The sequence below is a fragment of the Leptodactylus fuscus genome, chromosome 2 (assembly GCF_031893055.1).
Source record: "Leptodactylus fuscus isolate aLepFus1 chromosome 2, aLepFus1.hap2, whole genome shotgun sequence".
Lineage (NCBI taxonomy): Eukaryota > Metazoa > Chordata > Amphibia > Anura > Leptodactylidae > Leptodactylus > Leptodactylus fuscus.
Window position 1 is genome coordinate 135,445,139 of NC_134266.1, and position 22,030 is coordinate 135,467,168.

A 22,030-nucleotide genomic window follows, 5' to 3' on the forward strand; every position below is an offset into this window, starting at 1 on the left:
TTAGGTGAAGCACATACATTGTATTATTTATTTTCCTTACTTACATAACGCCATCATACTACACAATGCTTTACAGAGTTACAGTCCGCAGTTTAGTTGTGTACCGTATGTTTGTCAGAATGAATCTTGACATCCTACTGTGCCCGCTTCTGTAGACTTGTATATCATGGCTACTAGTCATTTATAACTCTGGAACTTGTACTATTAACTTACTATGTACACATACCATGTATATACTAGTGGAAAGAAGTCTAGATAGAAGTCATTCAGCAACAGTCCATTACTTTTTAAAATTGTCTAGTCCGGTATTGGTAAATCTGCTCTATTGTGTGTGAAGTCACCTTCAAAGTAATACAGACCTGTTATATGTCATGACAATGAAAATAAACAACTCAGACAGCTGACATTAATACATGAGTGAACATCACTGAAAGAAAGAAAGAAAGAAAGAAAGAAAGAAAGAAAGAAAGAAAGGAACAAAGCAAAAGAAAATGTGCATAAAGTCATGTTTTAAGTTTGGCTCTAGTTTTAATAAAACTATAACCTTTATTTATTATGTATTTATCCTTTATTCTTCCTTGTGTTTTGTTCGAGCTGTTTTTGGCCTATTTGTTGTAGTACAAAAAAGATGCTGCTACTGTATTTGGAAACTGTCAAGAAGCTGAATTTCAAATGTGACTAGTTTATTGCATTACAATATGTACCTTAAATCGGATTTCCAGTTTCAAACCAATATTAAGAGACAAATGTTATTGTTTGTACAATAAAAAAGTTATACAATTATACAATACGCCTCATGGTTTTTTTTGTTTTTTTTTTAAATCTCTGCTTGCTGTCATCACTCTGTTTATTTCCAGAGGATAAGATCAGTCCATATCATATAACTCCATGTCTGATTCTGATATATTCCCTATGGAAAAGGGCTACTATAACAGTGTCTCTATAGTGTTTTCATATGCCCGAGATTTCTAACAAAGGCTTATTTATCTGTTGAATTCTCCATGAGTCTGACAGAAAAAGAAAATCATATTCCATATTTAGGCTGACGCCCCACGTTGCGGAAAGTGGAAAAAGCGCTTCATTTTACAGTATCATCAAAGCAAATGAACGATTTTGGTTAATCTCATTCAGACAGTACGGAAAAAAGCTGCATAAGGCTAAGGCCCCACGAGCCAGAACGCCATACTAAAGCGCAGCGGGAACAACCGCGACGTGAACGCATTGTGGTTCTTCCCGCAGCGCTTTGAACAGAAAGTTCACAGAGTTTTCCTCTGCGGACTTTCTGTTACAATTATATCTATAGGAAAGCCACTGGTGTTTCCGTAGATATAGTTGACATGCTGCGATTTTCAAAGCCGCAACCGTTTTAGAAATCGCAGCGTGTCCGTGCTGCGATTTTTTTTTTTCCCACAAAGTGGGCATGGGAGTCACATGAATCCCATCCACTTTGTAAGTACTGTAACACGCTGCGATATTTCTCGCGTCGTTTCCGGCCCGTGGGGCCCCGGCCTTGAAGCAGCTTTTTCAAAAACGTGTTTTTTGAAAAATGAAGCATGTTACTTTTAGCTACAAAATCGCAAGCGATTTCCCTATAACTTTAATAGTGGAAGAAAAGTGGCGAGAAAGAATCAGCAAAAAAAAAAGAAGAAAGAATCAGCAAAAAAAATATGACAAAAATACTGTAGATGGAATAAGTTGAAGAACTGGATTCTGAGGCCTGGTTTACAGTAGTGTCAAGGAGGTTCTTAAATGTCAAAGATGATGATGGTACAGTATGTGTCACTAGAAAAAAAACTATTAGAATTAATGAGCGCATTAACATTAACACTTTAGTAAAAATGATTGAACAGACTAGAGGAGAGAAAAAAAGAGTGCGTACAAAGCGTTCCTGGTCCCATCTAGCAAATCAATTCAGAATCTCATATTGAATTCTAAGTTTTAGAATTTGGAAACTTGCTGAATGATCTCCATGTGTCTATATGAGTATAAGATCAGTATTGAAAAAGATAAAAGAGACTCTCCTGAAATAGTACAGTGCGTTTAATGTCAAGCAGTATCTACGGTTGCATGGATTTACTGAAGAAAGATCATTTCAAACAAATCTACTGTAATTGATTTTCTTCACTATGTAACTAAAGTGATGGATCAACTCAGAATATAGGCTACCAAGACAGCACAAATGCTTTTGGCAACTCAATGTTACTTTGTTTGGACCCGTATGAAAAAATGTAATGAATGCATTAGATGGCAAAAGATAAATGGCAACCCGTGACAATCAATATATCCAACCAGAGGTTGAATTAACATCTGTCGAGGCGTCACAGTGAACTGTAAACTAATTTTTATGTTTGAAAACACTCCACCTCACCCGCATAACCCTTTATAGACATCTGCTATACTATTAAGGTGGATGTCTGCACTTTAACCCTTAGGGGACGCAGACATTTTTCATTTTTGTGTTTTCATCTTTTACTCCTTACATTCCAAAAGTTTATAGCTTTCTATTTTTTCCGTTTACATAGTTATGAGGGCTTACATAGTTATAGAGGGCTTGATTTTTGCGTGACAAGCTCGACTTCTAAATGGCACCATTGACTATTTTGTACAATGTATCAGGTAGCAGGAAAAAAAAATTCAGAACAAGGTAGAATCGAGAAAAAAATGCAGTATTGCCATTTTCTTAAATCTCTTTTTTTTACGGTTTCCACTATGTGATAAAAATGCTATGTTCGCTGTAGGTGTGGCTCCCACACGGCGAGATCACAGGAGCTGTCTATGGCAGTCAGCAGACTTAGAAAGAATCCCTGACCTGTCATAGGAATAACTATTGATGCTGGCCTATAGCCAGTCTTAACTGCCCTGAAAGTACTGGATGAATCCTGCGAGTGAGTTGAGAAAAGTGCATTATAGTTCACCACAAGCAGGATGTCGAGGGACACTGTCACTTTAAATGGAGGCTGGAGCAACTTTTGGTTTTTAAAACAAGACCAAGATGATGTCTGTTGACCAAGTACATATACTCACACCTTTCACTTTAACCAATGTGTAGGGGAATATGTGCAGCAGGAATAGGAGAAAATGACCATCTAAATTAGAAGTTAGGCGAGGGAAGGGGGTTTAGTTTAGGGGTTAATTTTAATTTTCTCCTGGACAAGGGGGTCCAATATATTGCTGTTGTAAATCTTCAATTAATTAAAATCTGCTTGTTACGGGGTGGTCCTGTATCCCAGTCCTCTGGAAATCATCCATCCTGAACTCATTGACTCACTGGATCTGCAAAGTTGAGAACGCTCAGAGGATGCCCACAAAGCTTTTGTTTTAGCAAAGACATCATGGAATCCTTTCTGGGGACAAAGGCTTACCAAAACCACTTGGCGAGGATCTGTCTCAAAGATAGTGGGAGTGGTGGAGCCACTCTTTTTCCTCTTTTCCTGTGATTTCTATTTCTTCTCCTGAGCTCTTGTGTCCTCCTGGGCTCATAGATGTTTTATGGTGTCTGCAGTAACGTTGTGCATTTTTTCTAATTGCTGTTATTATAGTATCAGACATGTGTTTGTTTATTTTGCTTTATTATAGAAAGTGATAGAATTAAAAACTAAGTATCTAAAGAAGCTCCAAATCTATCACCCAGCATCAGCTTTGACCTAAGTTTCCATTGCCTATTGGACAATGTTAATAAATCTGCCCTATGTGATAAGACTTTAGACTTAAAGATTTTCTTTATCTATCTGAGAGGTGGAGGTTATGATATCCTTGCTAGCTGGGTTTTGAAAAGTACCAGACCATAGAAAGTCCCTGCATTCATGATCATATCCATTGGCAACTGATCAAGATAAAAGACTGTCACCACTAAAATGGATACAGAAAATCTTTAAAACTTAGAAAAAATTTTAATTATTTATATTTGCAGAAATGTTTAGTTTTCTACAAATTTAAATAAAGTTATGGTAGTGGGAAAACCCCTTTAATTAGTTATCTCTATGAGTAGACTTTCGATGCTCCTAAAATTATACTTTTACCTCCCTTTATGGTATTATATAATTTTATATTCAATAATATATTTTTGTTGTTTATTTCTTTCAGTTTATCTGTATGCCTACTGAAGACCTGCAACTGAAGCGCTGAACTATAGCCCTGAGAAACGCGGGAAGAAAGATAATGGATTAGAAGAAAAGACATATGTATATATATATATATATATATATATATATATATATATATATATATTTATATATATATGACATTTATTTCTATGAGAATTATCCGTGTGTGCATATGTGTTTTGACAGGTAAGGCAAATCCAACACAGATTAACAAACTGTTCTAACATGTATTATTACATATAATGCTGCATTATCACAGTATTCATTACTATCATTGTGCATTTAAAGGGATTGGCCAGAGGGGTGAAAGATTTTGTAAATGTCTTTTAGTGGGTTAAAAACAAGCAGTACCCCTCAACCCCCACTGCTCTTGTTTCGATGCATGCTGGATCCCTGCTGGCCATTCAAGGTAGTGCCTGGTTGAGCGAGTATTGCTTGTATTTTGAGAGAGACCAAAACGTATCATCTGAAAGGAATCCATAAGTGGAGTATTGTTAACCCACATTGAGCCATTTGGCAAAAAATCTCCCTGGATTGATAACTCCTTTAAACTATGGATATTCTGCTGCTGAGATTAGATGTTACTCCAGGGATTGTTGCTATTAGCATATTGAGGATCAAGAAGGAATTACCCCCCCCCCCCCTAAAATAAGTTATTTAGCACCTACATCTTTGGATTTTTTGTATGCTATTAGGTCAACATTATAGGATTATAGGCTAAACTTGAAGGACTTGTGTATTTATTCAACTTTACTTTGTTACATTGCTACAAGATGAGTAGCTGATAAATAACTTGGACTTTTCACAATTATAATGGAATTGCATTATCAACATTTTCCTAAAGTAGTGAAAACTATTGAATTTAGACAGTATACAAAAGTATGAATCATATAAATGCATTCTTACAGGAGCTGTTAAAATGTTCAACATGAAGGCTCTCAAAAGAACGCAATTCACCATTTACAGGCTGCTGGAAATGTTACAGCCGATGCTTTGTTGACAATATTGTTATATTAGAGATGTGCTCAATGAATCAATTTCCTATGGTAAGGAGGGTTGAAATCTCAGGTTCACCTTATTGTAAAGGCTTCTGTAAAAAAGTGTAAAAAAAAGTGAAAAAGAGAGAAATTTTCTGCTACATTTCTTACTGATCTATACTAAATTGTAGTAAAAACCAGACTTTCAGATGATGTTTTGCCATAATCATAAGGGATGGCTTCAGTTAAAAGAGCGGTTCTCAGAAAAGCACCTTGAGCTGCTTCTCTTTAGAAACATATTGTACCATTTATAAAAGCTGCATAATATAATTTTCAATTAGCACAAATTTTGAATTGATTTCAATTATTTTATATCTCAAAAATTAGTATATGGCATGCTCCATTTTACAAAAGTATTAGTTACCCCTCATTCACATGTGCTTTGGTATTCCATTCAAGGCCCCCCCCCCCCCCCCCGAACGGAAAACTGAACACATTTGCAAGTGGAGTGCAGTGAAAGCACACAGATCCACATAGACTAGAATGGGGTCTATGTGCTTGCCGCTAGATCTCCGCAGGGAACATGCGGACAGCAAAGTATTTTGCAATCTACTTTCCTGTCTGCATGATTTGTGCGGGCAATGCAGGCAAGCACACGGACCCCATTATTGTCTATAAGGTCTATATGCTTTCACTGCACACTGCTTGCAAATGCGTTTGGTAGTCTGTTTGGGGGGGGGGGGTCCCCATGCAGACTCTCCGAACGGATTACCAAACGCAGATGTGAACAAGGGGTTAGCCTTAGAGATGGCTCAAAATAGCAGCACTTCTGAAATGGAGCAATGTAACTAGAATGGGGTTAGTGATGTAAGAGACAGGACAGCTTTCCTCTAACCAGTGTTGTTCTAAAATCCTTAGCAAGACAGATTGTGTATTCATTCCTTTAGACATTAGGGGCTTATTTTAGAGTGCACTTTATAAGAAAAGCAATTGCCAGCATCAGGCTAAAAGAGAGTGGACTAAGGAAAACAGTTGTGGCCAAAATTCAGCACTGAAAAAAAAGCCTCCGATTGACTTCAATGGGTAGCGGCTAGCTTTTTTTTCCACTAGCAGAAAATTCCGCTAGTGAAAAAAAAGCTAGCAGCATCCATTGAAGTCAATGGGAGGCTTTTTTTCAGCGCTGAAAATTCAGTGCCAAATAAAGCACCATTTTCCTCCGTGTGAATGGAATCTTATGTGACTTTCTTATGGGCTTAGTTTTAACAACACTCACTAGCTAGCCAAAACGACAAGTCATTTGTATTCTAGAGTCGATATAAGGGTGCATTCACACTGAGTAAACGCTAGCTTATTTTGTAGAGTAAAATTACACTTGTAAATTTTGCTATTCCATTGACTTCAATGATATTTTTTTACAAGTGTAAAAATACGCCTGTAAAAAATACGCCTGTAAAAAATACGCCTGTAAAAATACGCCTGTAAAATGTCATTGAAGTCAATGGGATAGCAAAATTTACAAGTGTAATTTTACTCTACAAAATAAGCTAGCGTTTACTCAGTGTGAATGCACCCTAACTATGGAAATATCAAATTTAGTTTGGTCAAGAGATTAGAGGTTTATTTTATACATTTTAAAGACTTTAACAAAATCTAAAACCTGAAAAAAAAATTCATGGAGTCACCATTTTTTGACCCCCATTTTTATTCATGGGGTTGAATGAAGTGTCTTCTTTTGTGGGGATGGATGTACTTTTTATTTATACCATTTTTCGGAAGGTCTATTGTTTTGATCACTATTTATTCAAATTTTTATGGAAGGCGATAAAACAATGGTTCAGCTCTTTAAAAAGACAGAAGGTATGTGTTAAAACCCTAAACAAATGTCCAATAATACAAAAAACCTGCTGTGTCTATACAACAAGAATTATATTATAAAAAAAAGAACTTGTATTAAATAAATCATGTCACTGAATAAATAAAATATTTCTTAACTATAGTCTTCCTAAATGCACTGCCTAAAGAAAGAAAACACACCTCTATGAAAAAAGAATAAAGCAAAGAGCAACAATGATAAATGTTCACTTTGCCTTCTCAAATAGACCAATAGTGCTGCATGCAGAGACTGTTACACAGCTAAAAACTCAGTGTCAGATGAGACAGCATGCAATTTATCATCCATGTGCTATGTACAACTTCAAAGTGCTTCCTGAACTTACCATGACCCAAATATGTATCCAAAATAGAGTCAAGCGACCAATCAGAATCAAAAAGTTCTAAATCACTCCTTTCCCTAGAATACATACAAAAGTAGAAAATGACTGTGAAACACATACACATTAGGTATCCCTGTGTCTGAAAGTGCCCGGTCTACTGAATATAGGTTATCTGCAGTGCTCCTGTTCCGTCGGGAAGGGGTTAATAGGAGCACTGCAGATACCCTATATTCAGCCAGACTGAATTCCAAGTGGGGAAAGAAAAAACAGTCCTCAAGCTCAGGGAAGGGGCAGACAGACAACCAAAACACCTACTCCCCTTCCCCGTCACCCAGCAACTACTGCACCCAAAAACTCTGACCATTTTAATTTTTAAAATTTTCCAGTAGCTGCTGCATCCCCCCCCCCCCAGGCTTATACTCGAGTATATACAGTAAGCACTGTTGTTTCAACAAACTTTGCATTAATGAATAGTATAATCATTTGTAAGAAACTTTGTAACATTTTATCAGAGAGAATTGCCTCTTTCTGCTCATATCAGGCTGCATCTCCTCCATTTGCTTAAGTGACTTTCACTATAAAAATAACCACTACAGATGTCTCAAACAGACTGCAGATCATGTAGCTTAGATGACACATCTCTATACAAGTCTGAGAACAGGGGAGCAAGAGAAGTTGATAGGAAGAGAGGGATACAAGACAAGAAAGTCAGCATTTATATAAGCAGTTTTCCACAACAGCGCAGGTCAGTAATCTTTCTATATGTCCTACATGTTCTTGGGGTTGATTCTGTGTGAGATAGTTATAGAGCCATTTCCTCCTGAACCTACTGTATGAAGGGTATGGCAGCTCAGAAAATTGCAGATGTAGCATGAAAAAAGTACAAAAAAAGGATATAAGTCGTATGACCATAAATAGTGTTACTCCTCATGCATACACACATGGCAGCTTATCCTGAAATGATAAATATGATTATAGACAAGCTGGTACATTTTAAATCCTTTTAAAGGGTACCTACGTTTTCATGAAAAATTTAAATATGTACAGGGTCTTACTGCGTGGTCTGTTCAATAGCTGAGCCTTCATATATGATCAGATTTTCTGCTGCTAATAAAGACATTACGGCACAGATCCAGTTTACAGTTGTCTCTCAGGCTGTCGGTTTGTACAATAAAGAGCGGTCTGCCCCCATTCATTACTGATAATATTCTGCCAGAAAGCCCAAGTGACCACAATATAACACTTTCAGGAATACTAGGCTGTAAATACATGGCAAATACACTGAGGTAAGCAGATAAAACACATACAACTTCAGGAAAGACGCTTGCTTTCTGTGAATAATATACCATCTGTAAGTACACAAACAGCCAGGAGTAGACACAAACATATAAAAGACTTTTCTTACATTGAAAGCTGTGAGATTTGCAGAATCCTCAGTCTTTTGCACACAGCAACAGTTTGCAGACATGTCTGTGTAGGCTGTGAGGAGAATCACCCTTCTCCATTCACTGTGTAAAGAGAGATAAGGACTGCCCTCCATACTGACTGATATAAGCAAGACAGAATCACAGTATCTATGGACAGACTTCCTTGATAACAAAATAGTGTACTAATGAAGTAGCTAAAAGTGCTTTTTGGCGTGACACATTTATGAAGGTCTGTACAAAAATTTATAAATATGTCTAAAACTACAAACAGGATTTGTTCTTTTAGACATATTTATAAATTTGTTAATAAATGTGTCTCATTTTTCGACACACAAAAATTCTGTCTTCATTTTTCTTAAAACTTTTGTCTTCATTCTGTCTTATGCACCAAAATTCTGCTTCATTTTTCCAATGCGTTAAAAAATCTGTCTCTATTTCTCGTGTGCCAACATTCTGTCTGAATTGAATTTTCTAATAAGTTTATACCATTTTAAACTTTCTATATATTGCCCAAAAAAACTGTTCCATTTCCTTTTTTTTATGTTTCATAAAGTTAGACACTTTTAAACCACACTCATTCTGGTGTATTTTCTGCAAAAGCGTCAAGCTGGTTATCTTTTTCTGTTCTTTCTGGCACATACTGTTCATAAAACTGTTTATAATTGCTATAATTTTTGGTGGAAATTTGACAGAAAATTGTGGAACTTCTATTGATTAATATTCCACGGTATTCAAGAAGTTGTCTTGCCAACAATCTATATAGCAGAGTCGCAATCTGTCTTTCTATTGGTTATACCTCTAGTTATAGAATCAAGCATCCTACTTGCTTTCCCAGTCCCATACTGTACATTCATTTTAAGCTGTTGGATAACAGGACCCAAGGATCCTTCTCTTTCCAAGTCCTGGCTAGTACAGAACCGCCAATTTGATACTCTGATAGAGGGCTCCTTCTCCCATGTACACTATTTCACATATGGAATCATGATCTGCAGTTAAGCTTGCTTAGATCCTTTTTCCAATGAAGCTAAATCTTTTCAATGATAACCCCCCCACCCCCCCACCCCCCCCCCAGGAATATCAACACTATTACACACTTTTGTGTCTTTGGCAAACAGGTAACTTTACCCACCAAACCTTCTTTTATGCCAATTACAAAATTAGAAAATAGGACAGACACCTGGGGTACACCACTTGTCTGTCCAGCTTTCATATATTCATATAGTTCCGAGGTTACAAGGACCCTACATACTTCATTGTAGTCACACAATGGAAGACAATTAAGAATTATGGAACAAAAGTGTCTTTGTTGCCCATAGTAGGCAATCACAGAACTGTATTTATTTCTTATAGCAATGGTGAAAAATTAAAGCAGAGCTGTGATTGGTTAATATGGGGAACACATACTGTTATTCTGACAATCTGCTTCCCAATGTTTAAAAAGTGCACATATTCTGTATTGTGTCACATGAACATATACTTAAAGGGGACCTTTCATGTCCTTTGAAGTTGGCAGTGTTATACACTGCTGGAAAGATGAAATGCACTGTCAACCTTACTGGTATGTGCCCCCGTTGCAGAGCAGATGTGTGCACACTACAACAGCAGACTACCGCCATTCTGGAATGCCTCATCACTTTCACATAGAGTCTGATGAAGGCTCACTGGATCGGAACATCACTGTACTTTGTTGAAATTGAAACAAATACATTGTACTCTGTGCAACACTGTAACAGTGTTTATCATAAATAATGTGCTAATTTTACTTTATAGGTTATTACGGATGTTGCAATACCATTTATGTGTTTTTTAAATTTTTTCATTAACAAGGGGAAAAAAGTCTGTTTTTACTTTTTTTTTTCTGTAGAAGCACTTATGTGAGAACTGACTGCACCTTCTAAGTGGTTAAATGGCAAGTATGCTTTCTGAATAATAATCTGGGGGACAGTGATCTCATGAACAAAAGTCCATTGTACCCCCTCCCCAGTGGTCATCTGAAGTGTTAGGGACAGGAGAATAAGATATAATTTTCCTCTCCCTACACAATGTCAGCTGCACTTGTTCCCCTGCATACTCGCTGAAGTGAAGCTGCAAGTATATGCAACTCTACTTCAATCACTGATAACTCAGAATTTAGGTGGTACATGATCTTATTTAAAACCAAGATTATTCTTTTTAAAACAAGACCAAGACTGTGACTCTGGCCCGCGCAGTTCTGGAGATAAAGGCATTTGAAGGGGTATTCCCATCTCAGGATCCTATCTAACTACTATCTTATGTAAATTCAAGAATTTTCCTAAATACTTTGCTTTTGAAATAGTGTTTCATTTACCTGATATGCTAGATTATTCCTCTCCATTGTATACACAACATTGTCAAGGAACCTGAAGGCCTGGTACCTCTCCTTATCCAGTACTATAGGACGAGTGAAGTGACTCACTGATCTCTAGATAAGGAATGAATTCTCAGGATCAAGCTTGATTTTAGATCTGTTAATTCCTGCTCTTTAATCTGAACAAGTAGGCCAGCTAATTAGGTCAGCTAATTGCAATTTGCTGATAAAGGCTCGGACAATATAAATATTTTTCTCCATATGTAAACACAAAGATAAAATTGAGTTTACTGAAAATCTGTTGCCCATCCTAGCATGTAAGTTTTTATCTCCAAACCTGTGAAATGTAAAATACACTTAATGTGCATATTATTTGATTTGCATTATACATTTCTAGTAATAATAATAATACATAATCTCTCATAGTAAAGACAATGTCTATAGCAACTGAGGTACCTTATAGTGTCCTGTCCACCAAACACTCAAAGCCTGACCACAAGCTTGTTGAAGCATACAGCAAGTGAGAAGAAGTGGTAGTAGACAAAATGGAGAATGAGGGAAATGGGAAAAACCCCTTTAATTGACTGCTTCCTCTCCAAATTCACTGAACATCTCCTGTTCAGAGTATAATGTTATGAATGTTGCTCAAAACCTGAGAAGGAAAAGTTCAAAACTGTCAGAGGCTTAAATGAAAAACCTTTGGTTTAGTGTCTGTTATCATACAGGTGAAATGCATAGCAACATGTGTTAGCCATTACTGCACTTAAAACCCACATACAATTCTCTGGCAAAATAGCAGCAGGTAAACCCAGCCTTTCAGTCCAAATAGTGTCATAATTCAGGCTAAAAGTGAAGCACTCATCCAGTTTTACTGCCCATTTAATGTAACCAGTTCCTTCGATAAAACAAACCGTTAGCAATTGCAGACAGAAATTTCAATCCAAAAACCTTTGCTTAATGTTTTCAAGTTTTCAAGGTCAGTTCCCATTTACTGGGTTGTGACTGAAGAGAAAAAGAGAGAAATTTTGACCACTTTGGATTTTGGTCACAGACTCATTTTATTTCCTATCCAACTGCTCATCACAATAAAGTCACATATCTCAACAGCCCTTTAAATGCACAATAAAAAGAAGAAAACAGCAGCAGAATGTCAAAGTTCTGGCAATACCCCTCTTAAAACAAATGAGCAATTAACCCCTTCTGATGCCAGTTATTGGGTCATAGTATGAAAGAGCTTCCATACTACTGTAGATTGAACTGAAACACCAACATACATTCATATGCTATAAAGTATGTACTGAGACATGCTGTAGCGCTTTCATATCCAATACATTAGCAGTTTGATATTCACAGAATGAAGAAGAGTGCTGGGAAATATTGCCTGGGGTAGTGTTACACTGAAAAATCATGCACAGCATTACAACTACTGTACCTATAAGATGCACAGTGTAATGGAACTAAACCACTCCGCGCAGAGCATGCATGTCTGGTGCTCTTTACAGCTATAAGTATGCATATTTAATGTCATGTGTTACATCTTGTCATATAAACATTATTTTTTGCACACAAGATAATTCTCTTCTTCTCTTTTCTTGTTTAATGATTCATTTATAGTAATTAATATCATCTATTTATTCATGGTACACAAGCCATTATAGAACCTGCTAAATGTGCATTAAGGCCAAACAAGCAAAACTGCCGCTGTACGTCCAGTACAATTACGCAGACTTTGATATTTTCATATACTATGAGCTGCCCCGATCCTAACATTTAGACTGCGTTCACACGTAGTAAAGTGGAGCGCAATCTGGCACGTATACGGCGTGTCAGAGTTTGCGCAGTCAAAAAGATCCCATTGATTTCAATGGGAGTTATGAGCATATTCGCAGCTTAATTTTGCAAAATTATGCGGCGTATACGCTCGTAACTCCCATTGAAATCAATGGGATCTTTTTGAGCGCGCAAACTCTGACACGCCGTATACGTGCCAGATTGCGTTCCACTTTACTATGTGTAAACGCAGCCTAAAAGTGTTCTCCAGGAGGGCCATGTTTTACAAGAGACAGAACAGCTGTCCATTATCTAACAGTACATACAGTAGGTGCTAATCACATTGCGTTTGCGGCATGCTGGATTATCTAATATTGGTCATCTATCCAAATCCCTTTGTTTACTAGAACACTATTAAAATGATGCGCCAACATTTGCTTTAAACTTATTAATATAAATTTTGAATCTTATCGTTATTAATTTTTTGGCTGCTTTACTTGAAAATGAAATGACCTGCTTCTAGTTGAAACAGTCAGCAAGCAACCTACCGTAGCAACTGCTGATCTTATTATGGATTTTATCTGTCTACTAAAGGGGAATTTCAGTCATTTAAATCTCCCATTTTTTTCCCATAATTTTTTGCTATTGTGTTGTAGGTGCTTGTTCAGCATTTTTGTACTATACTTAAAAGGCTTGTTCAGGATGACCATTTTTTTTATATAAGGCCAAAGGTGAAAAAAAAAAAAAAAAAAAAAAACCATTCTCTCCTGTTCTTGGTGCCACAGTGTCTCAGCGCATAATTCGGTCCAGCCATTCTGTGGGATTTTTTGGCAGAAGTTCCTGCCGCATGTGACTGCTGAGGCCAATTAGTGGTCTCAGTGTCCTAAGGAGAGGACACAGGACTTCACTGCCTGTGACATCCCATGTCCATTACTGAGGCCGCTAATTGGCCTTGGTGGTCACATGTGGCAGGGACTTCTGCTGGAAGAAAACACTGGAGCAGCATGATCGGAAGACAATGGGAAGACACCAGAGCATCAAGGACAGGTGAGTGGGGTTTAATGGGTTTTTTTTTTTCACTTTCCCTGGCCTCATATTAAAAAAAAAATCTTGGACAACCCTTTATGTAACCTAATCTAATTTACTTTTAATAGAAAACAGGCTCTAAAATTGTCCCCAGCAACCCTCTAACTGAGCTGTTACGAGGGAAATCCATACATATTTATATAGCCAGAATGTAGTGCTGCAGTAGTTGCCAAAGGGGGATGACCATCACTTGAAATGGCTATATCTCTGGTCTTAAACCTAAAAATGGTTCTGGTACCACATGAAAGCTGAGAATCTTGGCTTTCATATGCTGCTAATTTAGCAGCATAGGATGATAAGTCAGCAGTTAAATACACACCTGAGAATGTGATTTTCATATGTAGCAGTTCATGCTGTGTAGAAAAATCACATTTCCCTACATAATAACAAAAAAAAGGCTTATCCTCTGGGTGCAATGAGAAGGAATGGAGTGGCAGAACGCAAGCTCCACCTGCTGCTTCATTCAGACAGAAGAGCGGGACTTGCATTCATGTGACTGTGAGATGTCCAGCGCTTAGGCTTTTACCATTCAGTCATTCGGGGATAACTCTCATTACCTGAATTCCCTGTAAAAGTATTGTGAAGGAAAGGATGTGATTTCTGAAAAGACATACATTCCACTTACTATTATGTTTTCTTGCTAGAACACAGAAATAAGATTCCTCATTGAGATTTTAGATAGTGACAAGACTGTAGAAACAAAATGAAAATAAGCAGAATCATCAAAACTGTGTTTGTTGATTTTTTTGTTGACATAACCAATGTCAATGAAAGGTAAAGGTAAACTGACAACATCTGAGCATCTCACGTTTACATTTTTGTATGATTTGTGAGCTTGAACAGTATAGAACATAGCACATATATCAATATTGAGATAAAAAGGCCTTGCTAGGCTTTCTTTACATCTGTGTTAAGGTTTCCATTATAAACGCAAAACACAATACGGTGCTGAATTTGTTGCATGACAGACATATGCAGGACTTGTCAGACCCTAGTGACTTATAATGGGATCCATCAGGTTCTGCCAAGGTGTTCATCATTTTGATGGAAAAAACACCACTGCATGCAACAACTCAATCTGCAGTGGAGACACTGTTGTACACAGCGCCATATTCATAGTAAATAATCTGAGTTTAGCTTCCAGTCATACAGTATTGATGCCTGAAAATCCCAAAATGTTCTAATACCTATTTGAATAACATGAATAGCTTCCTTATTTATTAGGCAAAGCACAGTAACTGTAGCTATTACAGAGCTTATAGAGGTTTTTACCAGGCCTTTCACAGACCCTAAATTGCACATAATACTTTTCTGTACTAAGTTCTATCCATGTTTCATGTGCTCCCATTCTTCTATTGTCCTACCTATCCGCAGGTCAAAGTAAATTCTAAAGAAAAAAAAAACAACATGCCGAGCGGCACATAGCGTAATACAGTTAGTATTAAAATATAGTAGTGCTCAGGAAGACAAGTGGAATTGGAGAGAGTGAACTTGCAGCATAGCCAGTGTTCAAGATGTACTCTCACCTTTACTGGTTGTGAGGAGTCACAACAACTATATAAGAATCAAGATACAACAGTATTGCAGGAAGCTGCAGGACCTCTGTGCGTCTGGATGCTCCAGATCCAGGCGCGATAATAGTAAGTGCAGAGAGAAGATAAAGTCCCCCCAAAACCAGTTCCTTTCCTTTATTTGATATCTCAAATCCACAACGCGTTTCTAGGTTTAAAAGCCCTTTTTAAGTGTATAATAGGCATTATACACATTGTGTGTTTGAGCTATAAAGGAAACAGACTGGAAAGCGCAGACATTCTTCTCTGTTTTTTTTGGTGGACCCTTTTCTACGCAGGTCAAAGTAGTTCTGGCATAACTCAAACATATAATTCTGGAAAAACTGCATACAAAGTGCTGTAAAATAACTATACAGTGCCCAAACAACAATACTATATCATTCCTAATACATGCCAATACAAAGACTATTTATTACCATCATATATGTATAAATGTCAACCAAATATGACACCTGCATAATAGTGCCATAGACTTAAAGGGGTTCTATCATTGAGAAAAGTCATTTTTAACTAATCACATCCTTGCATAGTCTATAGAAAGGCTATTCCACACTTACCTTTAGTATGTAAATTGCCTCAGTGGTTTTTGAATAAGTCAGTTTTTATTCATATGCTAATTAGACTCTTGGTGCACCATTGTGCACTCCTCTTTGCTATTCTTTCCTATGTATGTGTACAGCACAGGCTGCTGCTGACTTCCTGCTTGCACACACAGATTGAAGAGAATAGTAGAGAGGAGTGCTGCTGGGAACTTCCTGTGCTGGCTGGAAGCTAATTAGCATATGAATAAAAACGAATTCATTCAAAAACCACTGAGGCAATTTACATACTATAGGTAGGTGTGGAATAGCCTTTCTAGAGGCTATGCAAGGATGTGATTAGTTAAAAATGACTTTTCCCAATGATAAAGCCCCTTTAAGACAATACAGTTCTCTTCAGTACTCAAATAATATACTATCACACTATACAGTGCTAAAAAATTCTTCCATAAGTATTTCATATAAGAAAATCAATATAAAACCACAATTAATAAATAATAGAGAAATGAGAAATTTTGTCAAAAAATAAAATCTAGATACTTTTAAGTTGATGAGTGATTCATTTTAATCTTTATTTTCTTGTCTGTACATTTCTCATTTTAAAGATGAGATTCGTTTCTTTAAAAGAATCCAAGCTTTCCTTCATAGCCCTAACGGATCCTGAGATATGGGGCTCTAAATTGTCCCCCCCTCCTCCTTCCTCAGGCAGCATCTCGGAGCTATGTGAAGGAGGAGAAGGACTGAGCAGAGCTGCACAGACAATGTTAAATCATCATTGTCTGTGCATAACTTTTTATGTGACTACAGGGGTATGGGTGGCATGGTGAATTAAATGATTAAATGTTATTAACCGGCCAGTCCTATAACAGCATCACAAAGTGTTTGAAGCATGACTAAACTTTCAAACATTTTTTGGTTTTCTGTCAGCATTTGTGACATTAATAAACATTGTAATACACTTTGTTAATGGATTTTGGCTCTTTTCAGTCAAATCCTGTGCTGAAATCCACTTTCTGTCCCTTATATATTCTTTCCCCTGCTTCTCTATTGTCAGCAAAAGTCCACAATGTCATGTGGAAGATGAGGCTGGGGGAAAAGGTCACATCCAATGTAAGGAAGAAGACACTGTGATGATGGGAGGGGGGTGAAAACTTCGAACATCTTGGGGATTACAAAACAGAGAACTTCCAATATACACTGTCTACCAATAAGTTTTTGGACACCCATGCAAATGAAGATACAGTATCTGCGGTTGTGATGTACGTCACGCCTTCCGCCGTTAAATAAGAAACAGGATTGGCATTAGTCTCATGCAAGATGCCAGGAACTGCAGAGTTGTCTGATTTCGAGAAAGGAGTGATTGTCGGGTGCCACAGACATGGTTGATCCTTAAGGGACATACAGACAGCAAGCGAACTGAATTAACCAAAATTGAGAGTGGCATATGTGATTACGAAGTGGAAGGTGAACGGTGATTGTCAGAATGAGCCCCGAAACTGGGAGATAGAGACCGACGAGTGCTGGCCAGAGAAATTGAGAAGAACCGCACCCAACCGATGGTTCTCATATACCCGGAGTTTCAACAGGAATCCAGGAGTATTGTGTCAATCAATATCATCCACAAGGAAACATCTGCTGGGTACTATCAACTATTGGATATGAATAAATGTTGTTTTTCTATTCTACCACAGGTGTCCAAATACTTATTGGTAGACAGTGTATATATAGTACCTGTTTGAAGTGACCTTCCTCCAGCCTCAGGTTCCCTGTGTTATACAGTAGCCCACCAATCCCTAACATTAGGGAGCAGAAATTAGAAGATTTCTGCTGGCAGCAGAGAAGCAGGAGAAAAAATAAAGAAGGGACAGAAAGTGGATTTCAGGACAGGTTTTCACGGAAAAGAGCCAAAGTCAGTTAAAGTATATTACAATATTTATTAATGTCACAAATGCTGGCGGAAAGTCAAAAGTTGTTCATAAGTTTAGGTATGCTTTAAATAATTTTCCCATTAAAATTTATTGTGCTCAGATTATGTAACTATACAGTGTTTAGTTGAAAGGGGACGGGAAAATGTTCACAGTGCATTTACTGCACTGGATAAACATTCTTACTCATATAAATTTTGATTCCCCAGTATCCTGGTTATTAGATTTGCAGAGTGCAGTGGTAAGCCCGATGTATCACCCCTTTGTCTCCCGTATTGGCACTCTGACTCTCAGAGTCACATGACCAACTCCACTCTGTTCCCTGTGAAAGCAACTGACAGAGCAGAGTTGATGATGTCATAGAAAGCTATAGTAGGGGATGCTGAGGACAGACGCCTTGGGTACCCACTGCAGTCTGAAAATGTAATAATCGGAGCTTCTGGGGACAGTTAAAGGGATTCTATCATTAGACTTCCCTTTTTTAAATAAGTACATGTAGGAATAGCCTTAAGAAAAGGAAAGTGGGGGCGTCCCCCGTGCTGTTCAAAAACTCTCCAGCGATGCCTCCATCTTCTTCTCCGGACCGGCTCTTCTCCCGTGTCACTTTCATGTCTTCATCCACAAGCGCCAACTGCTTATGTTCGTCAAGCATTTTCCTGTGGTCAAATGGGAGAGGCCACAGGAAAATGGCCGATGTACATGCGCAGTCAGCGCTTTTGGATGAAGACACGAAGGTGACGCAGGAGAAGAGCCGGTCCAGAGATGAATATGGAGGTGTCACTGGAGAGTTTTCAGACAGCACGGGGGACACCCCCATTGCTCTTTGAGGGCAGGGGAAAGCCCCCAGTGCTGTCTGAAAACTTACTTACACATGGAAGAAAGAAGAAATTTCTCAGGAACGGCGGTACAGATCAGAATAATAAAGGTAAGAGAAGAATAGCCTTTCATAAGGCTATTCCTACGTGTACTTAGTTAAAAAAGGGAATTCTAATGATAGAATTAACTATAAGATCCAGGGCAAAGAAAGTGCTGTGAAAATTGTATGCTCTTTATTTAACCACTTTAATATACTACGTTATGACATGCCATGTAGATACACCATAACATATACATGCCAGTCATAAATGAGTCATAAATGTTACAAACCGTAATTGCCATTACTCCTGTCAAATGGGCAGGAAACCGCATGGCCTGCCATAAAAGGGACAGTGGTTTGCTAAAAGTAACCTCCAAGGTGGATGAATGAAATCTTTTGGAAAACTTGTTTACAGGTTAGAGTTCTGAAGTGCTGACACACTATGCATGAACCAGGTAGCTCAGGATGAGCAGCTATGCAGAGAGAAAACATAAAAATGATAAGATAAATATTTTTTAAATAACAAATTCCTGTCACAGAACAATGCTGCAATCTGTAAGGGCCTTCTACATAGCTATTTGCAAAACAGATCAGGACCATAATGTCCCCGAAGTTCTCCATGTGCATTTAGCAGCTCTATCTGAGCCTCTGTAGCACAACAAAGCAAGCTCAGCATTACTGACGGTAATAAATTTTAGCATGTTGGGGGAGTTAGTAAAATGAATACAGGTTCACATTAATAAATGCACCAAATGCAAATGGCCAAAAAGGAGCTGGTCCAAGGAGTTTATAGGTGTTGTATGGAAATTAGGATGAGATTAATGAAGCCAGTGCATCACATACTTATGATGTTTACAGAAACCATAAACATGTCTGGATTTAATGGGCATGGCGTTCGATTCCAGATTGCTCTTCCTGTACAGCACAGTAACTGCAAATAACCATTTTGCACCTTTTGAGGTATAGGTTACTAATATGAACGTGCAATAAACTTTGGGAACTGCGCAAGCCAAGTAAATATGCTTTCAGTCCAGATTGGGCCTCATCATTCCAAAGAAACTCAATGTCTTCTTTACTTGGGGCCCTTACTGTATATATAATGTTTGGGCCATTCTGGCTTTGTTGGCCATTATTTCTTTACCTGCAAAGTGCCTTGAACCACTAGCTGGATATACGTGACTACTCAGTAGGACACCATCTTACAATAATATAAGAAGAAAATGGTTTAATGAGCAGAATAAGATGTTTATTGACCCTGTTGCCAAGTCCTTCATCATGTGCATAAGTAGTCCTTCTGGCAATGGTTCCCCATGGAGTCCTAGCTAGTCATCAATCACAGGGAAGCCCCTTTAATATGACATTGGTCCTAAGGCTCCTTATGGCTGGCTAAGTTACCATTGGTCGTTCATTTTCACTGCAGTGGCCACTACAGGGGAAACTCAGCATTACAAAGTGGACATTCAAAAGATTGGCCAGATGGACCAGGAGCCGCCAGAGTGGGGGTTGCTGGTAGTTAGTTTCATGGATGGCGCCCAGATTGGGAGACCCCCCTCTACAACATTTATATGGAAAGAGGCGGTGGTGATGAAACCACCCCCTTTACCTATTGCCATGGTAACAAAATGTATCTCTGTATTAATCCATTATATTTTGTCTTATCTTGCATTTAAAACCCTAGTTACTGTTGGTGCACTACAATACATCTCCGCACACATGAAATATCCCCATAAAAGGCCTCCAATGTGAGACAATTACCCTCTTATGACCTAATCTTAATAATTTATTCTTCACAGTAAAATAACAAAAAAAATCAAGATTCTTTTGTCTGCAGCAATTATGAGGAAGTTTCTTAGTCTGAATATAAGTGGATGTAGAGGTACGTCCCTCTCCAGCACACAGTGTTACTTGTGGGGTTGAAAGACCTTGGATGGATAAAAGCTTCCATTAATGAACTGTGCTGAGGGGACCTGCTGCACATTACCAGACGCTAACACAGAAATGTCCATGCATTTGTTCATAGCAAGCTACAGGAGTCAACCTCGTGTATGAGGAAAATGGGAGCAACACGATTCCCAGAATCATCACGTTACAATACAGAGATGAAGCTGGAACTAAACACCATAATCCCATCAATAGCAAAAACCTGCACTTTCCTACATGGATAGAGAGGGATAGGAAGGATGCTGAAAGAGTTAAGTCATAGACCATAGATAGATAGATAGGTGGATGAACAAGTTGGTAGGTAGCATTGAGTGGCATAGATATAACATGATATACATTTATAAATAATAGATGGACAGGGCAATAATCAATGGATAGATAATCAATGGAGGGATAGACAGAGATAGAGAGAGAGAGATAGTTAACCAATGGAGAGATAGAAAGACAGCAAGACATATTTATTGAAATAGACAAATATGATACAGCTAGGCAGATAGATAGATAGATAGATAGATAGATAGATAGATAGATAGATAGATAGGAGATAGATGATAGATAGATAGATAGATAGATAGATAGATAGATAGATAGATAGCTCTATATGTAGGTACGGTATATAGGTACATCATGAGCATGATATAGGTAGATGGACAGATAAATAGATACGAGATTTGATATCTATAAAGATAGATATCTATGAATACATAGAGAGATAGACCGATCAATTGATTTGTGGCATAAAGGCATAGTGTAAGTCCAGGGACAGAGGGGACACAGGCCATTCCCAGGTCCATCATGGGTGCAGCACCAGTATCAATCACACACACAACTATGAAGCGTTGGCTTTGGGTTCTCCAGAACTGCTATAAAAATATCTGCATTCTCCGCACTTTCCATGAGGCTGCTGTGATGGAGGAAGCAGACAAATTAATAATAATAGATGTGGTGTGACAGGACTGAGGCCACCATCTCCCAAGTCCTACTCTACATGCATATGTGGTAATGACGGCTGGGGAAGGGGGGGGGGTCATTCCCAGAGTGAGGAACTTGTGAGCTGCCCATATGACACCTCTGACCAGAACCAGACTCAGCCTCAAGCTGACCTGACACGTGATAGAGCCCATGACTGAGCTCAGCACTCACATACACCTTGCATGAACCATACTGGAGACACTGAGACGTACTGACAGAGGGTGAACAGGGCGCCAAAACACACGACCCCCTGCTCAGCAGCAGAGTCACCTCACACAGTCGTGACTGAGATGACTGCAGATATGACAGCAGCCCTCACAC

The 22,030-nt window shown here is 38.2% G+C and overlaps 1 protein-coding gene across 1 annotated transcript in view; it reads right to left on the reverse strand.

The window, feature by feature from the left end:
* ADGRB2 (adhesion G protein-coupled receptor B2) overlaps nucleotides 1-22,030 on the reverse strand; it is a 390,112-nt gene that overhangs the window by 367,880 nt on the left and 202 nt on the right. The window lies entirely within an intron of this gene.